Source organism: Rousettus aegyptiacus, unplaced genomic scaffold (genome assembly GCF_014176215.1).
Source record: "Rousettus aegyptiacus isolate mRouAeg1 unplaced genomic scaffold, mRouAeg1.p scaffold_m13_p_1, whole genome shotgun sequence".
Lineage (NCBI taxonomy): Eukaryota > Metazoa > Chordata > Mammalia > Chiroptera > Pteropodidae > Rousettus > Rousettus aegyptiacus.
This window is the reverse complement of record NW_023416284.1, coordinates 87,602,096-87,624,399: the sequence shown is the minus strand read 5'-3', so window position 1 is coordinate 87,624,399 and position 22,304 is coordinate 87,602,096. Positions and strand designations below refer to the sequence as shown.

General features: G+C 34.8%; 2 pseudogenes; both read left to right on the top strand.

Moving 5' to 3' along the window:
- LOC107504237 overlaps positions 1-21,650 on the top strand; it is a 36,480-nt pseudogene extending 14,830 nt beyond the window's left edge.
- Positions 13,167-13,285, top strand: LOC118605378 (annotated as a pseudogene).
- Positions 21,651-22,304: the final 654 nt, after the last annotated feature.

Sequence of the window (22,304 nt, the reverse complement as noted above, 5' to 3'; positions counted from 1 at the left end):
AAAAAAAAAAAAAAGCAAAAAAAATCTGTGGTGATAGATGTTGGAGTAGTAGTTACTTTTGGGGAAGAGGATAGGGCACAAGTAGCCTTCTGAAATGCTGATAATGTTCTGTTCTTTGACCAGGGTGGTTCACTTTGTGATAAATCATTGAGCCTCACATTTTTGAGTTGTGTACTTTTTCCTAAGTTTATAATACTTAAGTAAAAAATTGTATTAAGAAAAAGATTTATATCTCATTGTGAGATTTATATCCCATTGTGATGTCCTTTGCATGATAGGCTAGGGTATTTGACTATATGCACATTCTTAAATTCATATGTTATGTGAATGAGAAATCATTTTTATAAAACCAAGGCCTAGTAAGGGAAATTTTCAGAATTAATCAAATTCATAAATGCCTACCAGAGGATGAGCTAAATTTTAACTTGGATTTTGTAAGGTAGATACAAAGCATGGGTTAGGTTTCCACCTGAGGTTCTTATATAGACCAAATTGTTTTCTTTGTCCTCCAGAATATTTGGCAGGGCAAACAATTGAAATGGTTGGTTTGAATGCAGTATGACTTCTACAAGGCTATTTGTAAGAGAACAGGCTTGGCAAGAATGTGAAATGGCCAGGCTACTTCCACTTTAAGTGGCACACTCAGAGAGGTGGTTTCAGGTGCCATACTCTTCACTGTGAGGTACACTAAATAAATATAAATCAGAATTTTTGTTCTAAGGAAGATAACAGCTTTTTTTTTTTTTTTTTTTAAAGTACTTTCATTCTTGTTCAGTTTTAGAAATAACTCTGGATATTTGATTAATCTCAGAGGCTATCTATTCTCTTAAGATAGTTTTGGGAGGTTATTAGCTATGGAATACTTATTTTCATTAATCTGTTTCATTAGATTTCACAATGGGGAGATTCAGAATACAATTTACCTAGTATGTCCTCATTCCCAGTGTATCTGTTGCTTCAATGACTAACAAAGAACCATAAGTAGAAATGAGTAGCATTTATTAAAACTCTCCTAAACTAAAATAGACAACACACTGTAACACAACTTTTTTTTCTTTTGGTGAATGGTATTGATGATTCGCACTTCATCTGGAAATTTAAAAGGCAGACATACTATTGCAGTGGAAAAAGTTATAGTAAGTCGGTAACATAAATCCAGTGTTTTAATGATTGAAATGCCACACAGGAACATTCAGGGTTACTGTGCCAAACAGTAACTGTTAGCCACCTTCCCAGATTATTACAAGAGTCCTCTATTTCACACTTGCATAATCAGGAATTAGACTTCAACAGTTCAGAAGAATATATGTGTTGGATGATGTGACAACTGAATTTACAGGTTCATATTTTACAAAGATTTAGTGCATTAAATTACACAAAAGGTGAAAGAAGAAATGCATTAGAGCTTTAAATAGGTTCTTTTGGTTTCCCAAGTGAAACCCGACCAAACAGCAGTGTAACAAACAGTGCAATATTGATAATTTGGAGGTAAACAGGCTTTTAAAGTAAAGGCAGTATTTATTCAAAGTTACTGGTAATAACTTCTGAATATTCCTACAAGATAAATGTATTTGTGACCATTGACATCCTCTTCTATTCAACTTCTTCCTTACTTAACCTTATCAATCATAAAATACTGATGTGTCTTAGATCACTCGGGCTACTATAACAAAATATCACAGACTGAGTGCCTTGTAAAAAAAACAGAAACAAAAACATCTGGAGGCTGGATGTCTGAGATCAGGATGCCAGTATGATTGGGTGAGGGCCCTCTTATGGGTTGCAGATTTCTCATTGTATCTTTACATGGCAGAAGGGAGCTAAGGAGCTCTTTGTGTTTCTTTTAAAGAGGGCTAATCCCATTTATGAGGACTCCATCTTTATGACCCAATCACCCCGAAAGGCTCTACATCCTAAAATCATCACATTGGATATTAGGATTTCAATTTTCAGTTGGGTGTTAGGAATTTGGGGGTGACACAAAATAGCAGATTCCAAAAAATATCACTCGTCAGCAATGAATAACATAAGGAAGTGAAGTAAGTGAACAGAGCCCAAGGAAGCTGAGATATACAAAGTACGCAAACCTAACCCTGGGAAGCTAGTGTCCATTAAAGTGAATTCTAAAGAGGTTACCATATTAGGCAATAATTTAATGAGATGTTACTATATTATAGGTTCATCTATACCCAGGGAAGATACCTGTGCTACCTAGAACCCAAAGGTTAAAGACAATAGAAAGTGAACTTTTACCCTCCATCTTAGGAAAAATAAAACTAATTGCTTAGTTATTGAAAAGAAAAAGGTTAAAACACATGAACTTTATATGTGTAAATAAGCATGAAAGAATTGCTAGGAAAAAACTTCAAGAGTGAAGAAGAGGATAGTTTACTAGGTACTAACATTATAAAGCTTCTTTAGGTAAAATTGTGGTACTGGTACATGAATAGATGGATCAATGAAATAATGGGAAGTCCCAAAGTAAACTTGAGCACATATGAAAATTGAGTATACAAGTGCCAACTAAAATCATTCTGGGGAAAAATTGACTTTTAAATAAATGGTGTTGGGACAAAGGGATAGTCATTCTTAGAAACATCAAATCTTTACCCTGCGCCATATACCGGAACCAGAATAAACTTTACATGTGTCAGATATCAATATATAAAATTTTAAACATTCAGAAACTAGGAGAAAACATGAATTACTTCTTTTATAATCTGGGTATGTAGAATTACTCAAAATCTAGAAGTAATATCACAAAAAATTTTTTCTATATGAAATGTTTTTTAAATGCAGGCTGAAACCCACATGTATATTAAAATAATAAATTAGTGAAAATAATTGCAAAATATACCATAGTTAAAAGCTAAATCTCCTTAACAGAAATGCAATAAAAATGATCCAGAGACATGAACACCTTTCACAAACATAAACAAATGGTCTTTAACTATATGAAAAGATGCTCAACTTCAATCATAAGAGCAAACCAAAACTACACTGAGGTACCATTTTTCACCTATCAGATTGACATAAATTCAAGAGCTTGGCACCGCAGTCTGTTGCCTAACTAGGAAAACAGGTCCTCTCATACATTCCTGATAGAAGTACAAAATGGTACCATCCCCTACAGAGGGGATTTTGACACCATCTAACACCTACCTGTGCACTTACCCTTTAACCTAGCAATACTGTTTTTTGGAATTTACTTTGAAAATACATGTCTACAAATAAGAAACGACATAGGCATAGGTTTTCATTGCAGCAGGATTTGTAAAAGCAAAAGATAAACAACCAAAATGCCCATCCATCTAAGAGTGATTGAATAAACTATGGTGCATCAATAAATGTACTATGTATACAAAAAGAATGAGGAAGATATCTATGAACTAGTATGAAATTATTTCTGGATATTTTTATATTAAGTGAAAGAAGGAAGGTGTGAACGATATACGTGAAAAAATAAGTATATACATTTGCATTTAATTTGTATATAATATATATCAACATAAAAGTATATCTACACACATACATGCAAATGTGTGTATATATGTATATGTGTGTATACATAATTACTTCTGCAAAAATAAACAGGGTAAAGTATCAACAACAACAAAAAAATAGTTTCTTGTGGAAGTAGGTAAGAGTAGAATACAGACTATGTGAATATAAGCAAGACTTCTCTGAATATATATTTTGATTTTTGATATTGTGTAAATGTTTTAAGTATTAAAAAAAACTATTAAAGTCAAAATGATTAAACAGAAAAAATGAACTGTATATCAAATTAACACTGAGGGAAAAAATATTTCAGGTGATATATACTCTTAGTGGGATACTGACTATGGACATAAAAAGCTACAGCAATATGTTGAATTTTACTTAATAGATATGTTGGAAGTGTTCTATGACACAAAACATAATTCTGAAACTATTTTGTGTTTATTGTAGGTTAGAGCAAATGAGTATATATACATTGTTTTGAACTGTTTCTTTTTTCATTGTAGAAGAAGGGAGATGTTAACATGGAATATGGAAAGGTGAGTAAAATCCTGTGGTGTTGAAATTGAATTGAATTCATGATATTTCATAAAATGCATTTACCAGCTCTGTCCATGAAAAGGCTTAGAGGCAATGATGCCTTATTAACAATGAGCCTACCTATTACTCAGTCTAGTTACTGAACATTGTTGTCCTATAAAATGAATTAAGACTTATTGGAAAAAGAGTTGAAACTACATCTGGGACAGAAAATACAATGTGGTCTTTGCAATTGTTTCTTATTCTGGAAAGCATGGATATGCTAAAAAAAAAAAAAAGAAAAAACTAGTGCGGTCATATCAAAGGACGCAGGGGCCAAATTTGAGACAGTTTGCGCATCAAAGTGAATAAGGGTGGAATGGGTTATGAAATAAGTCAATAGTGATACTGAAAAAGAGAGACAGATAACCTCTTGAGGGGCAGAAAGTGCTTGCTTTTTAAAAATGTAGAAGGATTATAAAAGTAGGAAGTCACTTTTTTGTAACCCATAGTATAAAATTTTATTCAAGCAAGCAAAAGTCAATGAATGCTAAAATCACTGGAGAATAAGATATTTACATAGTTCCAAATCTTTACCTCCTAGCTGACTTATAAATTATAGTAGGAAAAATGTAGTTTTTCAATTAACAGATCTGGTGGCCATTACCTTAATTGAGTGATCAAATGAAATAACTTATAGTATGTACTCTGTGGTATGACATAATAAATATGCATCACTTACATAGTATTCTTCCAGAAATGTTTAACCAACATCTATTTGTGAAAAAACAATCAGATAAATCCCTAATGTGGAATTTTCTATATGACAATTGGCTCTTTCTTTTTAATATTTAATATCACAAAAAAGGCAAGGAACTATTTTGGATTAAAAGATGCAAGAGGTATTACAATGAATAAATAATAATTGGATCATGGACTTAGGAAAAAACAACATCTACTTAGGAGACAATTGGGAAAATTTAATTATAAACCATATGTTAGATGATTAGTATGAGTTGGATAACCCAACACAGTTATCCAACTTAATTGGCTTTTTTTTTTTTTTCCTTTCCCATTACATTGGGCTAGTTTTCACATTCGGTCTAAAACAACTGGCACATTCCTTCCTGGGTTAAACATCTCATTAGTCCTTATTAGATAACCTGCACACCCCTCACTCATAGTATCCTTTCATGTTTGTTGGCCATTTGTATGTCTTCTTGGAAGAAGTGTCTGTTCAGGTCCTCTGTCCATTTTTAAATTGGATTGCTTTGTTGTTGTAAAGTATTTATTTTTAATTCCTTATATTCAAACTCATTTACAATTTTCTTACAATTATCATAGTTTAGGAAAGAGTCCTTCGATACATTTTTTTTAAATTTTAAATTTTTATTTTTATTATGGTGACATTAGTTAACGGAATCCAATAAGTTTCAGGTGTACAGTTCAACGGTAAGGCAATATATACATTGCGTTGTGTCTTCACTGCCCATATTTAGATTTCTTTTTCTCACCTCATATTAACCCCTTTTCCACTCCTCCCCCCTTCCCCACTACCCTCTGGTAACCACTAGTCTGTTGTCCATGTTGATGAGTCTCTGCTTGTTTATCCTGTTCAACTGTGACTTTTAGATTTACATCCCACTTATAAGTGATACTATGTGATTTTCAGCTTTCTCTGTCTGGCTTATTTTGCTTAGCATAATTATCTCGAGGTCCATCCACGTTGTCAAAAATGGTAGTATTTCATCTCTTCTTACAAATAATATTCCATTGTATATAAGTACCACAGCTTCTTTATCCAATTACCTATTGAAGGGTACTTTGGTTGCTTCCATGTCCTGCCCACACTGAATAATGCTGCTATGAATATCGATGAGTAAATTGCTATTCAGATATATGTTTTTAAGTCTGTGGGGTAAATACCCAGTAGAGGGATTGCTGGATCATATGATAGATCAATTCTTGTTTTTTTTTTTTTTTTTTTGTGGAACTTTCATACCGTTTTCCATAGTGGCTGTACCAATTTGCAGTCCCACCAGCAGTATATGAGGTTCCTATTTCTCCACATCCTCTCCACCATTTGTTATTACTTATCCTGTTGATAATAGCTATTCTAACAGATGTGAGATGGTATCTCATTGTGGTTTTGATTTGCATTTTCCTCATAGCTATCGATGTTGAGTATCCTTTCATGTTTGTTGGCCATTTGTATGTCTTCTTGGAAGAAATGTCTATTCAGGTCCTCTGTTCATTTTTAAATTGGATTGTTTTGTTATTGTTGTTTTTGTTATTATTGAGTTGTATGAATTCTTTGTATATTTTGTGTATTAGGCCCTAATCAGAGGCTTTGCTTGCAAATATATTTTCCCATTTGGATGGTTGTCTCTTTACCTTGTTTCTTTTGCTGTGCAGAAGCTATTTAGTTTGATGTAGTCCCATTCATTATTCTTGCTTTTACTTCCCTTGCCTTTGAGGTCAACTTCATAAAATCCTCTTTAAATTCAAGGTCCATGAGTTTAGTTCCTGTGTTTTAATCGATGCATTTTATTGTTTCAGATCTTATATTCAGGTCCTTAATCCATTTTGAGTTAATTTTGGTGTGTGGTGATAGACAACAGTCTAGTATCACTATTTTGCGGGTAGCTTTCCAGTTTTTCCAGCACCATTTATTGAAGAAGCTTCCCTTTCTCCACTGTATGTTTTTGGCTCTTTGGTCAAAAATTATATGCCCATACAAACATGGGTTTATTTCTGGACTCTTGATTCTGTTCCACTGGTATGTGTGTCTGTTCTGCCAATTCTATGCTGTTTTGATTACTGTCACTTTGTAGTATAATTTGAAGTTGGGCAGAGTGATGCCTCTAGCCTCATTCCTTTTCTCAGGATGACTTTGGCAATTTGGGGTTTTGTGCTTCCATACAAATCTGATGACTTTTTGTCCTATTTCTTTAAAAAATGCTGATGGGATTTTGATGGGGGATTGCATTAAATCTGTATAATGCTTTAGGTAGTAAGGTCATTTTAACTATGTTGATTCTTCCAATCAATGAATGAAATATCTTTCCATTTCGTTGTATCCTCTTCAATCTCTTTTAATAGGGTCTTTTGTGTTCATTATATAAGTCCTTCATGTGTTTCTTTAGATTTATTCCTAGGTATTTTATTCTTTTGTTGCAATTGCAAAAGGAATTATTTTTCCACTTCTTATTCTGACAAATCATTTTTGGAGTATAGGAACGCTATGGATTTTTGAACATTGATTTTGTGTCCAGAAACTTTACTGTATTTGCCTATTGTTTCTAGTAGTGTTCTTGTGGAATCTTTAGGGTTTTCTATATAGAGAATCATGTCATTCGCAAATAGTGACAGTTTGACTTCTTTGTTTCCTATTTGGATGCCTTTTATATCTTTCTCTTATCCAATTGCATTCGTTAGGACCTCCAATGTTATATTCAATAACAGTGGTGATAAGTGGGCAGTCTTGTCTTGTTCCTGCTTTTAGAGGGAAGGTTTTTAGTTTTTCACCATTAAGTATAATGTTGGCTGAGGGTTTGTCATAATTGGCCTTTATTATTTTAAGGTACTTTCCTTGTATACTGATTTTGTTAAGTGTTTTGATTATAAATGAATGCCGTATCTTGTCAGAGGCTTTTTCTGCATCTATCCATATGGTCATGTAATTCTTATTTTTTAAATTGTTTATGTGATGTATCGCATTAATCAATTTGTGTATGTTGAACCATCCCTGTGCGTCTGGGATAAGCCCACTTCATTGTAGTGTATAATCTTTTTAATATTTTCCTGTTTTTGGTTTGCTAGTATCTCATTTAGGATTTTTGCATCTCTCTCCATGGGAGATATCGGTCTGTAGTTTCCTTTTTTTGTGGTATCTTTACCAGGTTTTGCTATCAGGGTCATATTGGCCTAATAAAATGAGTTGGGAAATATTGTCTCCTCTTTGATTTTTTGGAAGAGTTTGAGGAGAATAGGTATTAAATCTTCTTTGAATGTTTGGTAGAATTCAATGGTGAAGCCATCTGGTCCAGAGTTTTACTTTTTGGTAGTTTTTAATGATTGTTTCAATTTCCATTCTGCTGATCAGTCTACTTAGATTTTCCAGTTCTTGATTCTGTCTAGGAATGTTATATCTTTCTAAGTACTGGTCCATTTCTTCTAAGTTATTAAATTTGGTGTCATATACTTTTTCGTAGTTTTCTTGTATGATCCTTTATATTTCTGCAATATCAGTTGTAAATTTTCCTCTTTCATCCCTGATTTTGTTAATTTGTTTTCTTTTTACTTTTCTTTAGTGAGTCTAGCCTGGGGTTGCCCATTTTATTAACCTTCTTAAAGAACCAGCTCTTTGTTGCATTTATTTTTTCTATTTTTTTTGTTTATAATTTCATTTAATTCTGCTCTAATTTTGATTATTTCTTTCCTTCTGCTGACTTTAGGCTTCATTTGTTCTTCCTCTTCTAATTTTTTAAGATGAAGTGTTAAGTTGTTTATTTGGGCACGTTCTTGTTTTTGGAAATAGACCTTTAATGATATGAACTTTCCTCTTACGACTACTTTAGCTATGTCCCAAAAGTTTTGATATGCTGTATTATCATTATTATTTGTTTCTATGTCTCTCTCGATCTCTCTTTTTGTTTCTTCTCTGACCCAGTTATTCTTCAGTAGCATGCTGTTTAATCTCCATGTATTTGTTCTTCTCTCTTTCTTTTTAAGTTGATCTGCTTCAAAGCATTTTCATTAGAGAATATGGTTGGTATGATTTCAACTCTTTATTATATTTGTTGAGACTATCTCAGTGTCCCCGTATGCGGTCAATCCTTGAGAATGTTTCATGTACATTAGAGAAGAATGTAAAAGCAGCTGTTTTGGAATGAAAGGCTCTGTAAATGTCAATTATGTCCAGTTGGCCTAATGTGTCATTTAAGGTTGTTATTTCCTTATTGATTTTCTGTTTGGATGATCTGTCCATATCTGACAGTGGGGTATTTAGGTCCCCTACTACGATAGTGTTTTGGTCTGTTTCTCCCTTTAGTTCTCTTAGTGATTGCTTCAAATATTTTGAGGCTCCTTTATTGGGAGCATAGATATTAATAAGTGTTCTGCCTTCTTGGCACATGATTCCCCTTATCATAATTAAGTGTCCCACAGTATCTTTCTTTATCTTTTTTATTTTGAAGTCTATTTCGTCCAACATTACTACCACTACTCCTGATTTTCTCTGAATGCCATTTGCTTGAAATATCATGTTTCACTCCTTCACTTTAAGTCTGTATTTGTCTTTGGAAATGAAATATGTCTCCTAGAGGCAGCATATGGTTGGATTTTGTTTTCTGATCCAATCTGCAACTCCGTGCCTTTTTATTGATGAGATCATTTACATTTAGGGTAGTTATTGAAATATGAAGTCTTCTTATAGCCATTTAATCTTTTGCTTTGTGGTAGCTCAGGGTTGCTATTGCTTCCTTGTCCTATGTGTCTATTTTTTTTATTTTGGTTGTGTTTTGTGGATTTTCCCTCTGGTCCTTCTTGTTTTATGTTATATACTTAAGTTCAGAATCTTTGGCATATGGTTATCATAATGAATATGTAGAGGATAGTGATATATATATTTTTTCTTCTGTGTGTGCCTTATCTCCATTCCTCTTTGTGATTTTGGATCTTTGAATCCTCCCCTTCTCTGTCATTGTTGTCTCAGTTTGTCCCTATGTATGCTGAACCTTCATTTCCATCTTGCTATAGCAAATCTCTTCTTATTGTTTAATCTTACAATGAATACCCTGTGCTTAGTAATAGTTGCACTACTCTGCGTCTCCCTGCTAGTCCCTTTACTCATATTTATGTATTTTTCTTTTTGTCATTTTGTTTTAGGCCATCTCATTACTTTCGGTATTTTCTGTAATGCAGGCCTTGTAGTAGAGAATTCCCTCAATTTTTGTATGTCTGGAAAGGTCTTTATTTTTACTTCATATCTAAAGGAGAAGTTTGTTAGATACATTATTCTTGGTTGGTAGATCCTTTCACATAATAATTTGAATTTTTGTTTCCACTCCTTTCTGGTTTGTAAGGTTTGTGCTGAGAAGTCCGACGATAATCTAATGGGTTTTCCTTTATAGGTTACTGTCTTCTTTTCTCTGGCTGCCCTGAGAATTCTTTCTTCATCATTGATTTTTGATAATTTTAAATTTCTTGGAGTAGGCCTTTTTGGGTTGAGCTAATTGGATGTTCTGTTGACTTCTTGAATTCCAAGCTCCTGCTCATTCCTTAGATTTGGGAAATTTTCATCAACTATTTGTCCGAAAACGCTTTCTAATCCCTGCTCCTTTTCCTCCCCTTTGAGAATGCCCATTATTCTTATGTTTCCTTTCCTGATGGTATCAGCTAGTTTTTGACTTTCTCTTTCATTATTTTTCATTCTTCGATTTCTCTCTTCTTTCTTCTGATTTATTTCTAGACTTCTGTCTTTGATATTACTGATCCTTTCCTCCATTTGATCAATTCTATTTCTCAAGCTTACTATTTAATTTTTTATATCTTTCAGTGTGTTTTTCATGTCCAAAAGTTCTAATTTTTTTTGAAGATTTTAGTTTCCTTGCTAAAGAACTCATGTTGCGGACCTAGTTGTTTTTTCAATTCCTGAAATTGTTGATGTGAATTTATTTGGATCTCATTGAGTTTTTTTCAGAAATACCATCCTGAATTCTCTGTCATTTAATTTGCAGATTTCTATGTCTTTAAGCTTATTTTCTGGAGATTTGTCTTATTCTTTCTGAGCTGTATTGTCACCTTGTTTTTTATGGTGTTTAATGGGCTATTTCTCTGCTTGGTCATTAATGGAATTGTATTCTACTTTTTTTTCCAGAAAGAAGATTTATTATATAAAGCTCTGTCTTTGGCCTATTCAAAGTATATGTTTTCCTTTTGGTTTCCAGTAGGTGTCGCCTATGCCTCTTGGATCCCTGCTTTAAATAAAGTCTCCACAATGCCTTTTTTCCTTACAGATATTCAGTCACACTCGATACCCTCCATCTCTGTCACTTTCAGTGTTAGTGGCAGTTTTGGTAGCATTTGCTGAGATTCTCTAGGGCTCTGCAGTGTTTGATCTCAGAAGATATGGGGAAGAGCCCTCTAGGTTGGAAGATGGGGCTGTGGCTCAGCCTCGAGTTTTGCAACCACAGCTGCTAATAATCTGCTTTGCTTCTCTGCCATCCCTACTTCTTTGCCATCTCCACTTTTCTGCTTTTTGTCACTGCCTCTGGGTGCTACTCCCAGCATTCCTAGGCAGGGCCGTTCAGGGAATCTGCTTCGTCTTCCCCCTTCCCCCTCCTCCTTCAGGGAGCTCTGGATGCTTCTAGAGGAACCTTCTTTGTTTCATCCCTTCTACCTCCCAACTCCTGGGATTCTGACCTGTGGTAGCTCTTAAGTGCAGATCCCACACTCAGACATACAGGCTGGGTGTTTTTATTTTGTTTTTTTTTTTGTTTTTGCTTTTTTGAATTTTAGATGTTCAGCTTATTGTTGTTTCAAGGTGAGAGATCTGGAAGTCTCTCACTCTGCCATGTTTCCCTAATGTTTTTCTATTATTACTCAAAACAGAAACCACAGGGATGCATATTAACTCTTAGCCAATGAAGACAGTTTCTGTTGTATGGCTCTGGCTTTATTAAGCTCAGCATTTTTTTTCTCTTCTTGTCTCTCTTGCACTCCTCTTAAGAATTCAAGAAGACTTTTTTCTTTTTAATTCTATTTCAGTAGAAGAATGTTTTGAGGTTTATCTATGATTTCCGAATGATCACTTGTATTAATTTCCCACTGTACCTGTTTGTCCCCAGATTTCACAGGGCACATAATGGGCTGGAAATTCTTATGGAAGAAATTACTCCTCTGGATATTGCAAAGGAGTCCTTAGGTACCCAGCTCTAGTCTGTTGAAGACAGAATGGAATGTGAATCTCCAGAGCCCCACCCATTTCAAGATGATGGTGAGGATAATTTAGCCTCTGGAAAGAGTGTGAGGCTTGGGAGAGTAAAGGCTCTAGCTATTGAAAAGTTATCAAATCCCATTCCACTGCATCTTCTACTGAATTTACCTGAAGGAAATGTCAACCAGTATAGTGTAATGTTATTAAAGGAGTTGAATTAAGCAGTCAGGCAATGTAAAAAAAATTGAACAAAAGATTTTTTTATGGATTTTTGCAGTGGAATTAAGTACCTGTGGATAAATCAAAATTGCCTTCGTATACAAATATTGAGCACTTATCAATATAGCTGTAGGTCTCATTTCTATTGCATTTGCCACAATTTTTGTCATGTATGAGTTCTAAGAACAAGTAATAGTGTAGTGGAGGCAGGAACACAGGTTGCCCTGGTTCTTGAGCAGCTATCTTTTCCAAAAGACTTAAGTATATTTAATACAATTTTTTCTTCTCTTATAGCCCTAGCAACTCCCTATTACCTGCTTGTCCTGTACCTACTAGTACTGATTCTACTAACTTCTGGAGCTTATATTCTCCTGGTTCTCATTTCATTGCTCTATATTCCTTTCTTCCTCCAAATTCGTACTTATTTACCTTCCTTTTCTGGTCATGGCTCCATAGCATGGCACAAAATGTATCAACGTTGAAGGAAATACTATCCATATAATGATCTTTTCAGTCACATATGAGGTAGCACTTACCATGAGTATTGTCATCTTTATTTTAAAGTTAGTCAATAAATTTTTATCCAACACTTTTCATTGTAATAATGTATTAGATAATAGAAAAGATACTAGAGAAATAGTGATCCTTGCTTCTTTAGCAACTGACAATCTTGTTAGTCTTACATATGAAACAGTTAAAGAAGAAAATGTTACATTGCTACTTTGTGTTATGAATAAATTGTTTTCTAAGAACTCACCATGAATTTAAAATAAATCATCAGGTAAGTCTTATTAGAACAGTAGAGAGTTAAGTGAGGCCAAAACACACAGTAACATATCATTTATTTGAACCTAGTTTTGGAAATTATGAACATTTGAGTATGATTTAAATTTACTAGTTCAATATTTGATATGAAAATTGGTGGTTTGAACAATGTTGACTTGAGAGAAATTACTTTTTCCAAACAGTTATAAGACTCTCTAGAGGTGTCTATGGCCATTCTATCCTGAACAAGCCTGATCATGTCTGATTTCGGAAGCTAAGTAGGGTTGGGTCTGGCTCTTACTTGGATGGGAGACCACCTAGGAAGACCAGGTGCTGTAGACATAAGCTGACAAGGTCCTTGCAATCTGTGAGGTCAACCAAGGGTTGCCTTGCCTGACAAAAAAAAAAAAAAAAAGAAAAAGACTATCTAGAGGTGATATACTAATTTCAAATTATTCTTTTTTCATTTTTTTAAAATTTAGTTTCAGGTATACAGTACATTGGTTATACATCTATATAGTTCATAAAATGATCTCCCCACCCTTCCTCCCCTGACCGGCCACCTACCCAATGTATTAATGCTAACTGCATTCCCTATGCCATGCTCCCCATCCCTGTGACCATCCATTAGCCCTTTACCTCATTCTCCCAGCCCCCTAACCCCACCTCCCCTTTGCCCGACACCAAATTGTCCACTGTATTTGTGAGTCTGATTAGTTTGTTCTTTTTATTCCTTAGATACTGCATATAAGTGAAATTATATAGTGTTTATCTTTCTGTCTGACTTAAATACCTTCTAGGTCCATCAGAGCAATATCTTTTTCCATCCCCTTCCTTTTCATATGCAGGGGTCTTGTTTTCTCATGCTTTCAGCCGCTCTGTCTTTTGGTTGGCGCCCTTAATTCTTTTCCATTTAAGGTACTTATTGACTATAGTTGTTACTATTTTTTATTCCTGTTTTTGAGACATGTTTCTTCTTAAAGAAGTCTCTCTGACATTTCCTGTAATACTGGCTTGGTGGTGATAAATTCCTTTAGCTTATTTTTATCTTTCCTTCAACTCTGCTGGATAAATTATTCTTGTTTGTAGATCTTGGGTCTTCATCTTGTCAAATATTTTGTACTATGCCCTTCTTTCCTGCATAGTTTCTTTTGAGAAATCAGCTGGAAGTCTTATGGGTGTTCCCTTATAAGTAACTATCTGGGTTTTTGTTTTGTTTTGTTTCTTTTTTCTTGTCTTTTTTTGCTGCTTTTAATATTCTTTCTTTGTATTTAAACTTTGGCATTTTAATTATGATGTGTCTTGGTGTGGGCCTCTTTGGATTCCTGAGTTTTGGAATTTTCTGAGCTTCCTGGAGCTTTATGTTCATTTCTTCACCAGGTTCTTTCTTCAACCAGCTATTCAACATCTTGGTTTTCTTCAGTTACACCAATCAGATGGATATTTGGACCCTTAATAATATCCCACATGCTCTTTAAATTATTTTTATAGTCTTGGCATCTTATCTCTTGCCATTCTGATTCCGTGTCCTTGGCTTTCCCAAATTCTAGGTGGGGCATTTGATCCTTTTCTTTGTTCTCTTTGTTTATTCTCTTGTTTATTCCATTTAATATACTTCTCATCTCAGATCATGTGTTCTTCATTTCAGACTGGTTCCCTTTTATAATTTCCATTTTCATTTTTATGTTTTTTATCTCTTTGTTGAATTTCTCACTGAATTTATCTACACTCCCCCTAAGTTCATTGAACATCTTTATAACCAGTGTTTTGAACTCTGCATCTGTTAGATTACTTGACTCCATTATATCTGCATCTCTGTTCTCTTCTCTCATATGGTTTCTGCTTCTTTGTCTTCCCATTTGGCTGCTATTCTGTGTCTCTTTCAATGTACTAAGAAAAGCTCTTAAGTCTCCAGGTTTTATTAGTGAAGTAGGTGTCCAGTGGCACAGTCCTGAGAGGGGTTCAACTGCAGACCAAATTTAGTTCAAGCTCCTACCCTTCTGGGGCTACCTGTTAAGATTCAGCAAGCAGTCCATAGATGCTGTGCTTATAGTTGCCTCAAAAGGCCACACCAGAAACCGAGGCCAGGTGCCTCCAGTGTGAGTCTAGGTGTTGCTCAGCAAGGAGCACCTGACTCGCTAAGGATATACTGGATGTGGCTTGGGTGGGGCTGTGAGTTGGGGAAAGCGAGGTTTAAGAGATTCCTCTGGGCGAAGTGACCTGTTATCCATTTTGATGACATCTTGGCTATGGCAGTGCTGTGTTCAAACACTGGGAAGGGGTTAAGGCTCAACAGGGAACAATGGATACTATCTGCACTTCTGTATAGAGCGAGTCTTGTCTCGGCCCTCACTCCGACAATGTCTCCTTGTAAGTCCCTGCTGCCCGCTGCATGCAGCTGAATCAGCACTGGTGCTCAGAGTGAGTTAGTCTGTCACCATGAAAATCTGCTTGAGGACACAGCCTCTTTAGGAGGCTTCTGCTGCTGCCACAGCCTCCATCTCACTCAACCGCTCAAGACCAAGCAGCCCCATGTTCTCACCCCGTCCTACCTTCTGCCATTGCAGGGTGATTTCTTGGACTTCTCCCTAGTTGTATGACTTGTTCCTACAGATCTGAGGAAATTTTCCCTTGGTGCTGCTCCTTGTTTTCATCACAACTTCGATTTGGTCGCCAGAGAGATGAACAGTGTCTCTATCATCTACACCATTTTCCCCCCTCTCTTTTTGGTTTTTAAAAAATAGTTTCCTTAAGTCTAGCCAAGTTTGAATTTTTCTAAATGTTTCTGTTATTATAAATATTCTAAATGTCTTTTAATATGCTCTATTGTCAGAAATTTTTCATTACTTCAGACTCATTTACAACTCTTTCTTTATTAAAGTTAGTAATAAGGATATTTGAATTGGAATAATAGTTTCACAAATCCCAAAAGGCAGCTGATGTAAACATATAATGTTGAAACTTGACCCCAGATGTTGCTGTAACAGCTAACCTGATTGAATAAAATAAAATATGGTATAATCTGGGGCATTTAAAAAATTAATTAATATATTGCTGAGGCTTCTCTAGCCCCCCCAAAATTTTTTTTCTTGTGTAGTTAATAAAAAAATAACATCAATTTGCTTTCCTGTTTTACAGGTAAAACAGGGCTTTACCTTGAGGCTAACTTCAGAAACTACTTTGGAAAGTCATATTCTGGCTTTCTACTCTTTACCATATTAGAACTTTTTGTTCCTGTCTAAAATTCTTCATTTACCCACTCTTTATTCTTCTAAAACTAGACTCTTTAGCCAAAATTGTATCCCCTCGCTTTATGTGTCCATAGCCTCTACTTCTACTCTAAGCTCTAGTGGCTATTTGGTTAATATATGTATTTTAAGTTATATTTCCAAATATTCTAATTGATTTTTGTCTTTATATTTTAGGGTCATTTTTGTGGCTTTCTATGATGTTGCAATGCATGGGTGATGTGTAGTAGCTTAGATACTAATGAAGCAGAAATTGAACTAGAACACATGAGAAAAAAATTTTTCAGAAGCCTAGCAGTGTTATTGAAAAACAAAAGTAATTAATAAGGGAAGTGAATGAGGCTAAAGTTAAGGCAAAAAAGGGATCAGTTGATTACTGTTGCTTGGCTAGATTTGATGTGATCCTCATAAAAGGAAATGGAAGCTGATTGAGGCTATTAATGGGGACACAGATAAAATACGGTATTATTTACATAGTGAGAACTTATTTGACATTCTACATGATACACATCTTAGCATCGGACATGGTGGACATACCCACATGGAAAAAGAGTTACAAGCAAAATACAAGAACATCACAACAGAAGTTATAATGCTGTACTTGACACTCTGAAAGCCATGCCAACAGAAACATTCAAAACTCAAGAAAGTTCTCATATCAGAAACAATTAAGGAAGTTAACTCAAGATGCCAAGTAGATCTTATAGACATGCAATTGAATCCTGATGGAGAGTTTAAATTTATAATGCATTATCAAGACCTTCATATGAAGTTGAGTTTTTTGCAGTCATTAAAATCTGAAAGGCCTCAGGAAGTTGACATGTTGATATTTTTACAATTATTGGAGCACCCAGTGTCCTGCAATCTGACAATGGGAGGGAGTTTTCAAGATGGATTGTCAATGAACTCAGTAGTATTTGGCCAGAATTGAAAATTGTCCATGGGAAGCCTCGGCCCTGCCAAAGCCAAAGTTCTATAAATCAAACTAATGAGGTATCCAAAGTTGGATTATCTCCTGGATACAAACTGACAATTTGTTACACTAGGCTGATTTTTGTGGTTCCTTCAGATAACCCAAAATCAACCCTACCACAGAGGCATGCAACAGACTCCATGTGAAGGTACATTTTAGTTCTGAAACTAAACAACCTATGTCATTCTCAGTTAACTGAAGAACTTGTTGCCAGCCTGACCACAGAAAATAAATTAGAACAGGCCAACAAGTAATTTGGAAACAATTTAAAAACCCACTATGAAGAAAACTTTGAGACTGGAATAGATAGTAGTGATATTGAAGAGAATCTTTCTGTTACTCCTAAGGTGGTCCAATAAAACCCCTCTAAAAACAGACTAAAATCTTTTCCTGTGTAGTTTGTGAAAAAGAATGTACAGATGCTAATATTTGTATATCATGTAACAGAAATGCCCACGCAATCTGTGGAGTGCCCTCTCAATATAAGACCATCACAGAATAACTTGTAGTCTTTGCTGTGAGACCACTGCAATAAAAAGGAAACATGATGAAATTCAAAGTTTGACTGTTCAACCTTCTAAAATGCTAAACCCATCGGAGGCACCATTTCATCAGGACTCCCATGATCTGCTTAATTGTTTGCGGATACTTGAGGCCCCAAAGTAGGAGATTGGGTAAGAGTCTATCTGCTGTAGATCAAAGAAGGGGAAGAATCTTGTTAAAGTTACTGTGATCATGATGAGTGAAAATTTTTTGATGTAGTCTGCTAAATCACAGTTATAGCCATTTTGGAAATATTTTCTCCGAAGAAAGGCCAATTACTTTTTTTTTAAACGAGGTAAAGTGATAGGATTTATTGAAGCGCAGAGTTACAGCTTTCTTGCGAGAGGGGATACTCGAAAGTGGGATGCCCCTGAATAGAAAAAAAAAAAAAGCTCCTCTTTTATAGGTTTATATGCTAGCTACTCATTCTGGTCCGACAAGATGGGTGTGTCTCTTTCTGATTGGTTGGCTTAAAGGTTTCTATGCGCTTTTTTTCTGATTGGTTGGCACATCTGCACCCCGCACGCTAGGGTGCGCTTTAGGGTGCACTGTGGGCTCCTTGACTGGATGTGGCCCTCGAACTATGTGTTGCTACTGTGAACTGCCCTGTTCTGCCTAACATTTACTAACTTTTCTATCTCAATTCCCCCTCTGAACACGTAACCCAAACCGCCATTAGGGTGAAGGGACAATGACTTCTCTGGCTGCTTCATGCTGAGGAGGGACGTTGAAAAGAACGGCAGGTCTATCTAAGGGTTCACGGCAGAAGGATGTGTTCATTCGAGGTTCCATATCAAGGACCATTTGCAGCTTGATGGTCTCTAGGTGAGAAGAAAACAAACTTTGTTAAAAGATTTAATAGACGGAGCCCGAACACTAGGGCTATGATAATCATCAGTATTCGTCCTGCAAAGGGAAGAAACCAGGATACCCAGTTCCAAATCTTAGATCAGGACCCCCATGATCTGCTTAATTGTTTGCGGATACTTGAGGCCCTATCAGTGAGCTTTTTGAAGGCCAATTACTTTTAATGCTCCCCGCCCCCCAACCTTTTTCATGTTGGAAGTTGTAGCCTTGAATGCTGTCTTATTTATTGTCCTGGAGTGCTGCTGCATGCCATCTTTTTTTTTTTATTATTATTACTTTCTGATGTTAGGTATTTCTTGGGAGAATGAGAAAGCTACCATTCAGGGGATAAATGTTTATGCTGAAGGATGAATTTGTGTACAGATGAATTTAATGCTACTTTGTTTTAATTGTATGTGAGTTTAGGGGCAACTTGATCAATGTGGAGATATTGCTAACGTGATAATTCTTTTAGTATATGTGATGTTTGAGCATGATGATGATATAAGGGAAGATTCCTTCTTCAGCCTCTTAACCAACAAACACAACTAGCTCAGAACTGTATAAAGCCAAGAAAGGGCATCTCAGATCAAATAAAGAAATATTTTGGAAGAGCAGGGGATGATAAATTTGTTTGGGAGATATAGGTTTGTGTTGGAAAAAAGTTTAGTTTCCAGATTTAAATAGATAATGTAAGAAAAGGCCAACAAGATTTTAAATCAGTAGGTTTTATAAAGTAGAGTTACTGTGTATTCAGGTTAGAATGTGAAATATGGAGGTTACAAATAATTTGGTATAGTGGCATTCAGAGTGCCACCAGTGCCAGTCTGAAAACTATACGTCTATAATGAGTACTTAGAAAGTATTTAGAAACTTATCACAATTTGACATTGCTCTGACACCCAAGTGCATGATTAATGTATCTGTCTTTTTGCATAGCATACAGACTTTGGGTGTTGTTAAACTCTCAAGCTGAGTCACATGTGGTGGAAATTGCACACTAGTCAAGCAAAATAGTTTCATGTTATAAAGTGTGATATTTTAGTTAGTTTGTCAGCTGTAACTCAAAAGTATATAAAACTCAGATAAAATTTTATAACTTAATTTTAAAATCATTTTTAAATCAAGTCTAGTTTGTAATTTGTAGTTTAACATTAATTAGATAAAGTAGGAAAGAAAAATTTGTATTATTTCTTTTTAATCCTAATTTGCAGATGGCTAAACAAGCTTTACTGAACTTTTTTATCCAAAAAAAAAAAAGACACACCTTTTCTGACTATAGCAATAGTAATAAAAGAAATAACAACAGAAGTCATCCCGAAAAAGTGAAAACAAAAGGAGTTCATACTAGTTTTACTCAGAAGTATGATCCCTCATATATTGAATTTGGTTTTGCAGCCGTAATTGGTGGTGAAATAGTAAAACCACAGTGGAGATGTACTATCTAACGAAGCAATGAAACCATCAAAATTTAAGTGGCATTTTTATTCAAAACATAAATAAGTTCACAACCAAAAGAATTTTTTGAAAAAAAGAGTAGTGACTTGAAAAGCCAACTAAAATAGGCGTTCTCTCATATAAACATTAGTGCTTTGCAAGCTTCTTATAAAGTAGCACTTCCAGTTGCCAAGTCTAAAACACCAGACACAATTGCTGAGACATTAGTGAAAGACTGCATCAAAGAAGTTTGCTTGGAAATGTTGGCTGAATCTGCAGCAAAGAAGGTGGCTCAAGTACCACTTTCCAGTGGTACCATAGCTTGATGTATTCAGGAACTGGCTAATGATATGGAGGACCAACTCACAGAACAAATAAAAGTAGCAAAGTATTTTTCATTGCAACTTGATGAATACAGAGATATTGCTAACATGATAGTTCTTTTAGCATATGTGAGGTTTGAGCATGATGATATAAAAGAATTTTTTTTCCCAGCCTCTTTACCAACACAACTAGCTCAGAACTGTATGAAGCTGTGAAGAATTATGTTGTCGACAAATGTGGTTTGGAATTTAAGTTTTGTATAGGAATATATTCTGATGGTGCAACTTCAGTGACAGGAAAACATTCTGAATTGGTGACCAAGATTAAGAAACTTGTGCTAGAATGTAATATAATGTATTGCTGTATTCATCGAGCAAGTCTTGCTGTGAAAAAAAATCAGCTGAACTAGTGTGCTTACTGACATTGTAAAAATTGTGAATTATGTAAAATCTAATGCATTAAATTCCAGATTATTCTCTTTATTATGTGATAATATGGAAGCTGATCATAAAGCAACTGTTATTGCATGCTGAGATATGGTGGTTATCATAGGGAAAAGTTCTATCAAGAATGTTTGAAATACGAAATGAACTCTTTAGTTCTTCCTACAAAGCAAGAGGCCAGTTTGGTCCCAGCTTTTCAAAGATGTGAATTGGACAGCCAGACTTGCTTATTTATTATTTAAATATCTTCAGTATTTTTAATCTTAATGTTTCCATGCAAAGAAAGAAAACATGTTTTTCAATGGCAGATAAGATGGAAGGACAAAAAGAAAAGTTAGAAGCTTGGAGAAACAGAATTTCTACAGATTGTTATGATATGTTCCATAATTTAATAACTACTATCATTGAATAGGTAATGATCTTGATATTGCATATCTGAGAAAAGTTATCAATGAACACCTTACAAATTTGTTAGATTGTTTTGAATTGTATTTTTCATCAAAAGAAGATCTGCACATAGGAAATTCATGGATTCACAATCTATTTCTTTCATCAAAAGATAATATAAATTTAACTATAACTCTATGGGATAAGTTGTTAAAACTTGCTACTGATGAAAGATTAAAAATGAATTTTGAAAATACAGCATCTCTTCATTTTGGATAAAAATTAAAAAGTATCCTGAGCTTGTTGAGATTGCTTTAAAATCTCTTCTTCTCTTCCCGTTAACATATCTCTGTGAGACTGGGTTCTCTACTATAAATGCTATTAAAACAAAACATAGAAACATTTTAAATGTACATCATGCTCTGAGAATAGTGTTGCCATCAATCCAACCTAAATTAGACAAATTAACAAGAAGCAGTTATCACATTAAAAACTTTAAATATTGATGTATTAGGTATTCAATCAAAGCATGCATATAGGCATTATAGAAATATGCAAAGTTATGATTAAAATAGCAGTTCTCTATATTAAAGTGGCCTATAGGTAGGCTTCCAGTTAAGAAAGTGTAGAGTTTATATTTTTAAAAAATTTTTTCCTGTTATATTTGTTTAATGTAATTTTTAAAATTGTATTTTATAAGTATTTCTATTATTGTATTTCATTATGATATTAAAATTGTAGGATGACTTCAGGATGGGGAGTGATTTCTTTGAAATAGCAGAATTAATCAGTGAAGGGAAGTGACTTCTAGGGGTAGAATTAGAATTTAAATGTAAGAGAAGGACCCGGTCAATAAAATGTTAAGCCTTTTAAGCTGATCCTGGGAGGTTAAGTTGGAAGCTAATGTTAAGTTTCTTTTGTAGGTGCAGTGTTTAGATGCAGTGTTTAAGTGGGTAAGTGAGGGAAAACACTAATCTTGTAAGTTGTTATATGGCTTTGAATTCATAGTGATAATTCTGTTTTCATAATAGAGTTTGGGCCACAGTGACAAGTTTATATCAGTTAACATATTTTAGACTTTGTTTGAGCTGATTGCCTTTAAGATTCTCTGGGACAAAGTCAGGTATTATTGACACCTGAAGTATATTTAGTAACTTCTA